The sequence below is a fragment of the Peromyscus leucopus genome, chromosome 1 (genome assembly GCF_004664715.2).
Source record: "Peromyscus leucopus breed LL Stock chromosome 1, UCI_PerLeu_2.1, whole genome shotgun sequence".
In the NCBI taxonomy this organism is placed as follows: domain Eukaryota; kingdom Metazoa; phylum Chordata; class Mammalia; order Rodentia; family Cricetidae; genus Peromyscus; species Peromyscus leucopus.
Window position 1 is genome coordinate 124,405,622 of NC_051063.1, and position 10,119 is coordinate 124,415,740.

At 47.7% G+C, this 10,119-nt stretch overlaps 1 pseudogene; it reads left to right on the forward strand.

Annotated features, from left to right (window-relative positions):
- The first annotated feature begins 225 nt into the window (after positions 1 to 225).
- Positions 226 to 901, forward strand: LOC114696142 (annotated as a pseudogene).
- Positions 902 to 10,119: the final 9,218 nt, after the last annotated feature.

The window sequence follows — 10,119 nt, forward strand, 5'->3', positions numbered from 1 at the left end:
GAACTTCCCTTATCTGTCTTGAGATTGGCTTCTCAGAAAGAATCCGGTTGTTCTGGGTCCCTTCCCCCAAATCTCATTACCTCGCCCGGCCCCAGGCTCTTGTGTTGAAGGCTCGGTCCTTGATGGATGCATTAATCATTGAGAGATGACTGGATCCTAATGGCTCTGCCTGAGTCACCGGATCAATCTAGATATGGATTCATAATTTGTTAGCATTATTAGCAGATGGTGGAAACTCCCGGGGTGGGGTGGGGCAGAGGGGGGGGCAAGTTGGAGGAAAGAGCCGCTGGGGGTGTGTTCTTGAGGGCTATCTCCAGTCTTAGGCCTCTTTCTCTTTTTCCTGACTGGCGTGAGGTGAGCAGCTTTCTTCCATGTTTCTGTCTTACCACAGGCCTAACAGCAAGGGACCTCTCAGTACCGTTGTCGGAGCTGACGAGCTGTTCTGTTTGCTGTGGGTGCTGACAAGCTGTTCTGTTTGTTGCTGTCTTCACTCACACCTCTGCTTCTTCCAAAGAGAAAGTCGCTCAGAACCTCTGGTTCTACAAGTTGTCTTCCAGTCACAGTGGCTTTTAAAGATACTGGAAAGACCACCGTGGAACCAGAGGCGGGGTTCGCTGACTTTAAATTACCCGCATCAGCGGCTATGTGAGGTCTCTGTAGAGTGTGTGTGCTGACTTGATCCGAGGTGCAGAGAAAGGGCATCTGACCAGTTCACAAGCTACCAAGACACTGAGAACCATGAAAGCAAATTACCTGGTAAAGGTTCCAAAACACGAGATTCCTAGTAAGAAGCCACAGGCTACTGAATGGCTTAGGCGATCCTTCTGAGATTGGTAAATACATTACTTCCATCAATATCGAGCCAGGCCAGGAGGTAGACGTCACTATTGCAGAAGCCTAAGTCAGCTATTTTAATAAGTTGACTTAATCAGTTATTAAAACAAAGCAAAGCAAATGGAGCCAACCAACCACAAAGGTTGGACACAGTGGCACAGCCTTTAATCCCAGCACTTCAGAAGCAGAGGCAGAGACGGCAGATCTCTATTAGTTTGAGGCCAGCCTAGGCTACATAGTGAGACCCTGTCTCAAAACACAAACAAATAAGCAACAGAATGCTAAGCCTGTGCAGCCAGCCTGCCTCCACAAACACCAATAAGCAGAGGCAGGACCCAAAGCCTAAATTGTCATCTATTCAAGAGTTGGCAGACAAAAAGACAGCAAATTTATACCTGAAAAAGCAACCAAACAATAAAAAGTATCCCCTGACCCTCCCGGGTGCACCCCACTTCCGGTCTCATTTCCAGCCATCAGGCTTTAAGGGGGTGGGAAGGGAACAATGGGAATCAATCACTTCAGCCTTTACTCTTGCCTGTTTCTCTCTCATTGGTATCTCTTGGGCTAGCTCTTCACTGTCGGAGTGTCTAGGCTCAGGCTCCTCCTCCTCTTCCTCCTCTTCCTTCTGACATATCAAACTATTTTATTTTTACTTAAAACATGTACATGCAGTCTGAAGAGATGGCTTAGAGGTTAAGAGCACTGGCTGCTCTTCCAGAGGTCCTGAGTTCAATTCCCAGCCCTCAAATGATGGCTCACAACCATCTGTAATGAGATCTGGTGACCTCTTCTGGTGTGCAGGCATACATGCAGGCAGAACATTGTATACATAATAAATAATCTTAAAAAAATATGTATACATGTGGTGGTGCATGCCTTTAATCCCAGTACTCAGGAGGCAGAGGCAGGCAGATCTCTGAGTTTGAGGCCAGCATGATCTATCTATAGAGCAAGTTCTGGGACAGCCAGCTACACAGAGAAACACTATCTTGAAAACCCAAACATGTACATGCTTAACTGGACAATATTTTGAGGTGAGGTCAAGGTCAGGCACTTTTGAGTATAGTTACTGTCCGGCAGTGCCAACTTCCAGGAACACCTGGGCTGGGTAGAGGTTGACTCAGAATAAACAAGCCATTTACTGTGTGTAATTGTTACACTTTAACACTGATTCCTTTCTGCAATATGGAGTTCAAATGTGTCCGTATAACATAGGATATAGAAGTAGGTCCATCTGTTTCTACTATACCTTAGCGAAACCAGTAAAACAGTCGGGCATAGAGGCACAGTCCTTTAATCCCAGCAGTCGGGAGGCAGAGGCAGGCGCATCTCAAAACAACAACAAAACACATTAAAACAGGAGCCAAAAGAAACCTTTTCTTTCACGAAATGGTTTCTCTGAGGCACTAGTCACAGCAACAAAAAGCTGACAGCGTACTCATCCCTGGGGGAGACTGGATGTTATCTCAGACTGTTCCGGTCTCTCCCCGAGACCACTCTCCCCTAAACTGCCTGGATCCCCCCTTCTCTGCACTACCCAGAGAGTAGGAAATGAGCATCCAATCTCCACTGGGCTGTTGAGCACTTGCTTTTTCTCACAATGTTTCCACGTGTGTATTAAATGTGTCTTTCCTTCTGTCTAACGTCAGGGTGCTTCCTGTCTCTCTTCCTCTCATTTGCTCCTTCCTTCCTCACTTTCTTCCTGCTTTGTTTTTGTTTGTTTTGGAGTCAGGGTTTCTCTGTGTAGCTCTGGCTGTCCTGGAACTCACTCTGTAGACCATGCTGGCCTCGACTCACAGAGATCCTCCTGCCTCTGCCTCCCAAGTACGGCCGGCTGCTTCTGCTTCTTGAATGCTGGGAATATAGTGTGCAGTTACCGCACGCACGCACGCACGCACGCACGCACGCACGCACGCACGCACGCAAATTTAGATGTAGCTACTGTAGGCTTGGGGCGAGGTTGAAGGCTGCATTTGAACTGACTTCAGATCTAGTCGCCGCACAGAGTTCTGTCTGCAGATAGCAAACCCATAACTCCTGCTTACAGGAGGAAGAGCACCCCGCTACCCCCATCCCAGGATTTTTATTTATTTCCTTTTTATACTAGATTATAGTCAAAAGGCCAGGAAGTGATTATTTCATATTAAAATGACTTTGGTCTTTCTGAGCCAAGGGTTGTGATGTAACCGAGGCTAACCTCCAACTCACTGTGATCCCCCTGTCTCAACCTCCCACGTGCTGCAACTATGGGTGTACACTACCACACCTAGCTCTCCCAGACATCTTATCAACCAGGAAGACTCAGTGGACACCACACCCAGACACCCAGGTAGTCCATACCCTGTTCTGCTGAGGGCTTCTCTCTCTCTCTCTCTCTGTTTTTCGACACAGGGTTTATCTGTGTATCCCTGGCTGTCCTGGAACTCCTTCTGTAGACCAGGCTGGCCTCGAACTCCCAGAGATCCCCCTGTCTCTGCCTCTGGAGAGCTGGGATTAAAGGCGTGCACCATGATGCCCTGTCGTGGGCTTCTCTCTTAAACACATCACCTGGAAAGCTTTCCTTACTTTACCGTCTTGCACTCCCTCCTCATGCTCTCTAACCAGGTCCCCACTGACTTCGAAGCTCCAAGCCCTGTTCCTTCCTGTGCGTAGCTCAGGATGCTATAGAAGCCTCAATAACCCAACCCTTCTGACCAGTTCGTTCTTTGGAATTCTTGTGTACACACTGCAAGTTAGAAATGGTTTTAAAGTCTTTTTTTTTTTTTTTTGGTTTTTCAAGACAGGGTTTCTTTGTGTAGCTTTGTGCCTTTCCTGGAACTCACTTGGTAGACCAGGCTGGCCTCGAACTCACAGAGATCCGCCTGCCTCTGCCTCCCGAGTGCTGGGACTAAAGGCATGCGCCACCACCGCCAGGGTTTTAAAGTCTTGCATGGTGGCTTACACCTGCAATCCTGGAACTTGGATGGTGGAGGCAGGAGAATTGCTGTGGCTGGGCTATATAGTGGATTCTAGGCCAGCTAAGGCTACATAGCATGACCACATATCAAAAAAAAAAAAAAAAAAAAAAAAAAAAAAAAAAAAAAAAAAAGGGGGGGTGTTCCTCTTACTGTCCCCAAATACTGGGGATACAACCCAGGGCTCAGTGCTTTGGAGGTAAGCTATTCTGCAACCCTTCACCTATTCCCCTGTAGTGCTGGGAACTGAAGCCAGGGCCCTTGGTCATGATAACAAGGGTGCTCCCCTGAGCTACCCTTGCACCTCTTTGAACATATGGGTCATGTGATTTAGTTTAAAGCTCAGTCAAGCAACCTCCCAGGGTGGAGGGCAGCCATTTTTGCTCCCCTGCATATGATCATGTGCTATTATGTTTGCAGACTCTCCTAGGTCCCTCCTCGGCATATTCAGCCTCACCCCCCGGTTCCTCTTCCCTCATTCCCTCCCTCTGGAAGAATCATCCATTCTCCACATAGCTCATCTCTTCTCACACTCCTACTTTTCTTCAGCCCGAATGATTGCCAAACACCCACCACCACTGACTCCCCTGAGTTCGTGAACTGTCCAGAATACCTCCTTCAGTACCTCCTCCTACTTTCTTGGCGCCTCTCTTCCATGTCCTCTGTTAGTCACAATCCCTCTTGCTGCCGATACCCAGGGGCCAGTGCCTCACCCCCGCTCCTGACCACTTGTCCCCTTGGCCATCCCAGGCCTCCTTTGGGAACCAAAGCCGATTTCTCTCAACCTTTCCACACTAACCCCAAACCTTGTTTCAGGCTGTTCCCCTCACCATTTGTCAAAGCCTCCCCAGTCATCCATGTTCCTAAACTATTTCAATTTCAGAACCCACCTGAACACCCCAGGAAAGACGATTCTGATGTAACAAAAAGCCTTTCGAATTGTATTCTCCCAAAACAAGACCCTGCTTTCAGATAGACCAACCTGCAGTTGCTCCCCAATTAACCTTAAATCGCCAATCTAAGATTTCCTGGTTCTTCTCAAGAACTCTCAAGCAGACTCCAGGTAAGTACTTCTGCCGACCAACAGTGTGTTTTCCTGCCCACTGCCTATTCCTAAGGGTGGGATCTCTCCCCGTTCCCTGGGATCTCTCCCCGTTCCATGGGATCTCTCCCTGGGATCGCTCCCCTTCCCTGTCTTGAGACTCCTCTTCCCAACTACCAGAACCATGGACCTAAAAGTTTCAAATGTACATCAAAAAAAAAAAAAAAAAAAATTCCCCCCTAAGCTCCTTAACTTTACCTCTGTCCCAGTTTATCTGTTCCAACAGATTTCAAATCAACTACAGACTGCTCCAGCTTCTTGGAATCTGAACCCTGGTCCAGCCTCACAGACCTCAATTCCGTAACCTCAGATGGTCTCACAGAACCCGAACATCGACTGACACAGCCTGCTCTTCCCAACCTTGACCAACAACCCGGCTTTCGTGGGTCCCCTAATAAGGAGCCCCCAATGTCAGCCGGAAGCAGACACAGAAGACAATGCCCACTCACCGAACACTCAATGACCCAATAATAAAAGAAAAAGGTCAGAATGAAGGACTCGGACCAGCTCGAGCATGGTGGGCATGGTTCTGGCAGGTCTCACCCTTCTCCCAGATTCTGTAGTGCCTTGCTAAAAAAACGTTAGATTCCATTCCTAAAGCTAGGCACCAAGGTCTATTCCCTTATTTGGCCAATTCCTCCTTCTGAAGCTGACTACCAAGCACCAGCTATTGAAGTATTGAAGTCTAGAAATGAAAAGCTCCCTTTGGCTTATCTAATAAACACGCCCAATTAAAATTAAACACCTCATCCTGACATGCTGTTTCTCCCTTTATCTTTATAAGCCGCCATTTGCCTACAATCCATGTCTGTCTCCTCCCTGTCCAGCAGCTGTCCTTTGCCCCCCCATACCCCTTCCCCTTGTTCCCTTCCTTGTCTCCCTTGTTCTTTATCTCCTGTCTTTGTCTCTTATTGCCTGCCCTCTGAGTCAAATAAATCTCCTTTGTGCTGAGAACATGGTCCTGGGGGGTGGATGGGTGGGGGTCCTGAGACGATCTTTTTCCTTTCTGTGACTCTACCCTAGTCCACTCTCCCATACGAGTACTACCGGAAGGAATCAGCCATATCTATCTGTGTTTGCTCAGCACCGACCCTCAACCTCATGCACAGTGCTTGGAATATGGGAGGTGCCCAGTAAATATTTGTAAGATGCGACTCAGGAGGCTGCCGCAAAAGGTTAATGGTTTGCAGGTCAGCTTGGGCAACGCACCAAGATCAGTGCTTGTCTCGAGTGGAAACATAACAACAAAACAAGCAGACATCCCAGGGTGACGTTCTGTGTGTTACTCCTTCAGTGGGAGGGGCTGCCCCTGCTTCTGTGTGTTCCCCCGATTCTCCTCACAGCCACCCTGCTCTGAGCCTCCCATCTGTTCTCCGGGAGCCCCCTGTCCTAAGAAGGGGAGGGAACTGAGGAGATCACCCAGGACGTCCCTGGGTTGAATGTTGCTGCCTTGCTGCCGCTAACCAAAAAGGTCAATGGAACCTGTGTAGCTCCTGGAAAAACAGGTTCCTCTCCCCATCTCGTCCCCCACCCTCTCACCCTTGCTCACGGTTTCCCTGGAAAGGGTTAAATCATTTACAGCTCAGGGTTTCCCCGGAAAGGGTTACAGAAAGCAGGAGGCTCCCTCCACACTTGAGAGCTCTAGAGATGTTCTGTAAAAGGTCAGATGTTTCCAGGACCTCAACAGACAGCCTGTGTCTGTTTACATAGAAAGATGACGAGTTCCCGGCACCCAGCCAGCCCTCGTGGGCAGCCTTTGCCTGGTTCTGCAGACACCAGGCCAGATGCCAGGACAAGAGCAACCCACCACCCTCACCCTCCTGACAGCTAGACTGCAGTTTTCTAAGTCTCAGCCCAGGCAAGGCTGGAACCCCACAAACAGGGCACACACAACTCTCTGAGCCTGGGAATCCTGGAGGTGGCAACTTCTTGTAGACCCTGAACGTTTTCAGCTGGAAGGGACTGTACTCTGAGGTTGTCATTTTAAAGACAAGGCTCAGAGTGGGTTGGCTTTGCAGCCTGCAGAAAAATCTGGACCCAGAGTATGCAAGCCCAGCTCCAAATCCAGCCTAGAACAAAGGACTGTGGGATTCTGGGGGGTAATGGGCCGTTTCCACTGGTCTGCGTGAGTGAGGTCAGAAAACAGTTTGTAGGAATCCGCTCTCCCCTGTCCCAAGGTTTCCTCCAGAATGGAAAGCACCTTTCCCCACTGAGCTGTCTTGTCCACCTCGAGCAAAATGGTCGGCTCTAGAGGACTAAACAAACCATTATTTATCTAACTACAGAGAAACATGAAAGCATGCAAATCTGCTGAAAGCATTAAACAGAAACGTAAAAAGCATTGTGAAAGCCTTTGTGTTTTCGGACTCATTGTTCTTAAAAGTACCTAAGTGTGGACTTTGGAAAGAAGAGGAGGTGGGCTCTGGGGGTGGAGCTCAGAAATAGAGTACATTGTCCCTGGGTTTGATTCTCCATCCCCATCTCCCCACACATGCAAAAGAAGAAAAACAAAACAAAGACCCAAACACCTTCCCTGTGGACTCAGTGTCCCAGAGGTAAAGACAGGAGACCAGGAGGAGCCCCGGGTCATCTGCTGTTAGAGAAGCCCTGTCGCAGAGAAAGGGAACTAACAGACACCTTTGGTTTCCTTTGTTTTGTTTTTCGAGACAGGGTTTCTCTGTGTAGTCCTGGCTGTCCTGGAACTCCCTCTGTAGACCAGGCTGGCCTCGAACTCACAGAGATCCACCTGCCTCTGCCTCTCCAGTGCTGGGATTAAGGCATGGGCCACCACCACCCATTGGGAAGATAGATTCTATTCAAGTGCTTTCCACAGTTTCTGAGTTTTCGGTTTTTTGTAGTGCACGTGATTAGTAACAAAAACAAAGTCTGTTTCACTTATCCTTTGTCTTAAGTTACTTCCTTTCCTTTTTTTTTGTTTTTGTTTTCAGACAGGGTCTCACTATGTAGTCCTGGCTGGCCTGCAGCCCACTATGTTAACCAGACTGACCTAGAGCTCACAGAGATCCAACCACCTCTGCCCCCTGACTGCTGGGATTCAGGTACTATTTTCTTTTTCTTTCTTTCTTTCTTTCTTTCTTTCTTTCTTTCTTTCTTTCTTTCTTTCTTTCTTTCTTTCTTTCTTTCTTTCTTTCTTTCTTTCTTCCTTCCTTCCTTCCTTCCTTCCTTCCTTCCTTCCTTCCTTCCTTCCTTCCTTCCTTCCTTTCTTTCTTTCTTTCTTTTCGAGACAGGGTTTCTCTGTGTAGCTTTCGCCTTTCCTGGAACTCGCTTTGGAGACCAGGCTGGCCTCGAACTCACAGAGATCTGCCTGCCTCTGCCTCCCGAGTGCTGGGATTAAAGGCGTGTGCCACCATCGCCCGGCTCAGGTACCATTTTCTATCAAAGCTTAAGAGACTCTGCTCTCAGAGGGGACAGGACCTGAAAGACTGGGAGCCTGGGACCCGGTTTGCGTGCTTGGCATGTGACTTTGGGCAAGGCAATGTGATGGCTAAAGCTATGTTTTACATTTAAATTACTGTGCTTAAGAGATCTATAAAACGCAAAGCTACACAGAGAAACCCTGTCTCGAAAAACCAAAAAAAAAAAAAAAAAAAAAAAAGAGATCTATAAAAACAAAAATGTCTCTAATGTGTCAGCCCCACTTGCCCCAGGGCAGATAACTTCCTGGAATGCTGGGGGCTGTTGTTCATGGAAGAAAACAAGCCACGCGTTTTCACGTCTGTAAACAAGCTAGGTTGCCCCAACTGCACAGGATGTGCTTGATCACACATGGGCAGGATCCATGCTTGCCCCCGACGGGGATAAGATGAGAAGTACAAAGCATTATGGATTTTGCCTTTATAAGCACCTGACCGAAGTAATTCACTGCCGTTCTCTGAGAATCCTGGGTATGGACCTGGCCAGTGTCCATCGTCCTGGTTAATATTTAATAAAGCCTGCTTCAAATTGGCCTCAAAAATTGTGGTGGTGTTCTTATTCTCACCCAGTGGGGTTAAACTTCAGAAGCAGAGGCAGGGGAATCTCTGAGTTAGAGGCCAGCCTGGTCTATAGGGTGAGTTCCAGGACAGCCAGGGAGATGTGTGTGTGTGTGTGTGTGTGTGTGTGTGTGAGTGTGTGTGTGTGTGTATATGTGTGTGTGTGTGTGTATCAATGGTTCCTGTCTTTTTTTTTTTTTTTTGGTTTTTCAAGACAGGTTTTCTTTGTGTAGCTTTGCGCCTTTCCTGGAACTCACTTGGTAGACCAGGTTGGCCTCGAATGTGATGTGATTTGTGGTATTTTTACAGGGCACGCAAAGTTTTCTGCTCTTGTAGAAAAATAACGTTTCATTACAAAAAACAAATACATGTATATTTACTGTATATGTATATGTGTGTATGAGTGTCTTGCCTGTGCCTGTGTGTGCATCATGCATGTGCCTGTGGAGGTAGGAAGAGGGCATTAATTGCCTAGAACTGGAGTTTTGGTTATGGGTTCTGAGTACCCATCCTGCATCCTCTTCAAGAGCAGCCGCCTCTCCAGCGCCGTACAGTGCATTGTGGTCATTAATCTAGACACCACGCTCCACTAGCTCCTCTTAGACCCTCCCACCTTGTCCCCCTCCCAACTTCATGTCTTTTTATTTTATTTTATTATTTTATTTTGGTTTTTTGAGACAGGGTTTCTCTGTGTAGCTTTGCGCCTTTCCTGGAACTCACTTGGTAGCCCAGGTTGGCCTCGAACTCACAGAGATCCTCCTGGCTCTGCCTCCCGAGTGCTGGGATTAAAGGAGTGCGCCACCACCGCCCGGCTACATGTCTTTTTAAATTTTTTTCTTTTATAATTCCCTGAGTTCAGTTAGTGCCTCCTGTATGTACATGGTTGTAGGACCTTTCTCTGGAGCCAGCATGTGCTGTCTGTGTTACATAACACATGCCAGAGACCTAAATAATTGAGAGATATTAAAATGTCTCGGGTGAAAGAGTCATGAGTGGGAAAAATTAAGAAACACTTCTCTAGCCTAGCATAGTGGCGCACACCTTTAATCCCAGCACTCAGGAGGCAGAGGCAGGCGGATCTCTGTGAGTTCAAGGCCAACCTGGTCTACAGAGTGAGTTCCAGGACAACTAGGACTGTTACACAGAGAAACCTTGTCTCGAAAAACTAAAAAAAATAAAAGAAAGAAACATTTCTCTAAACAAAACCATTCTCTAGCACACTTGATTTCCTGGTTAG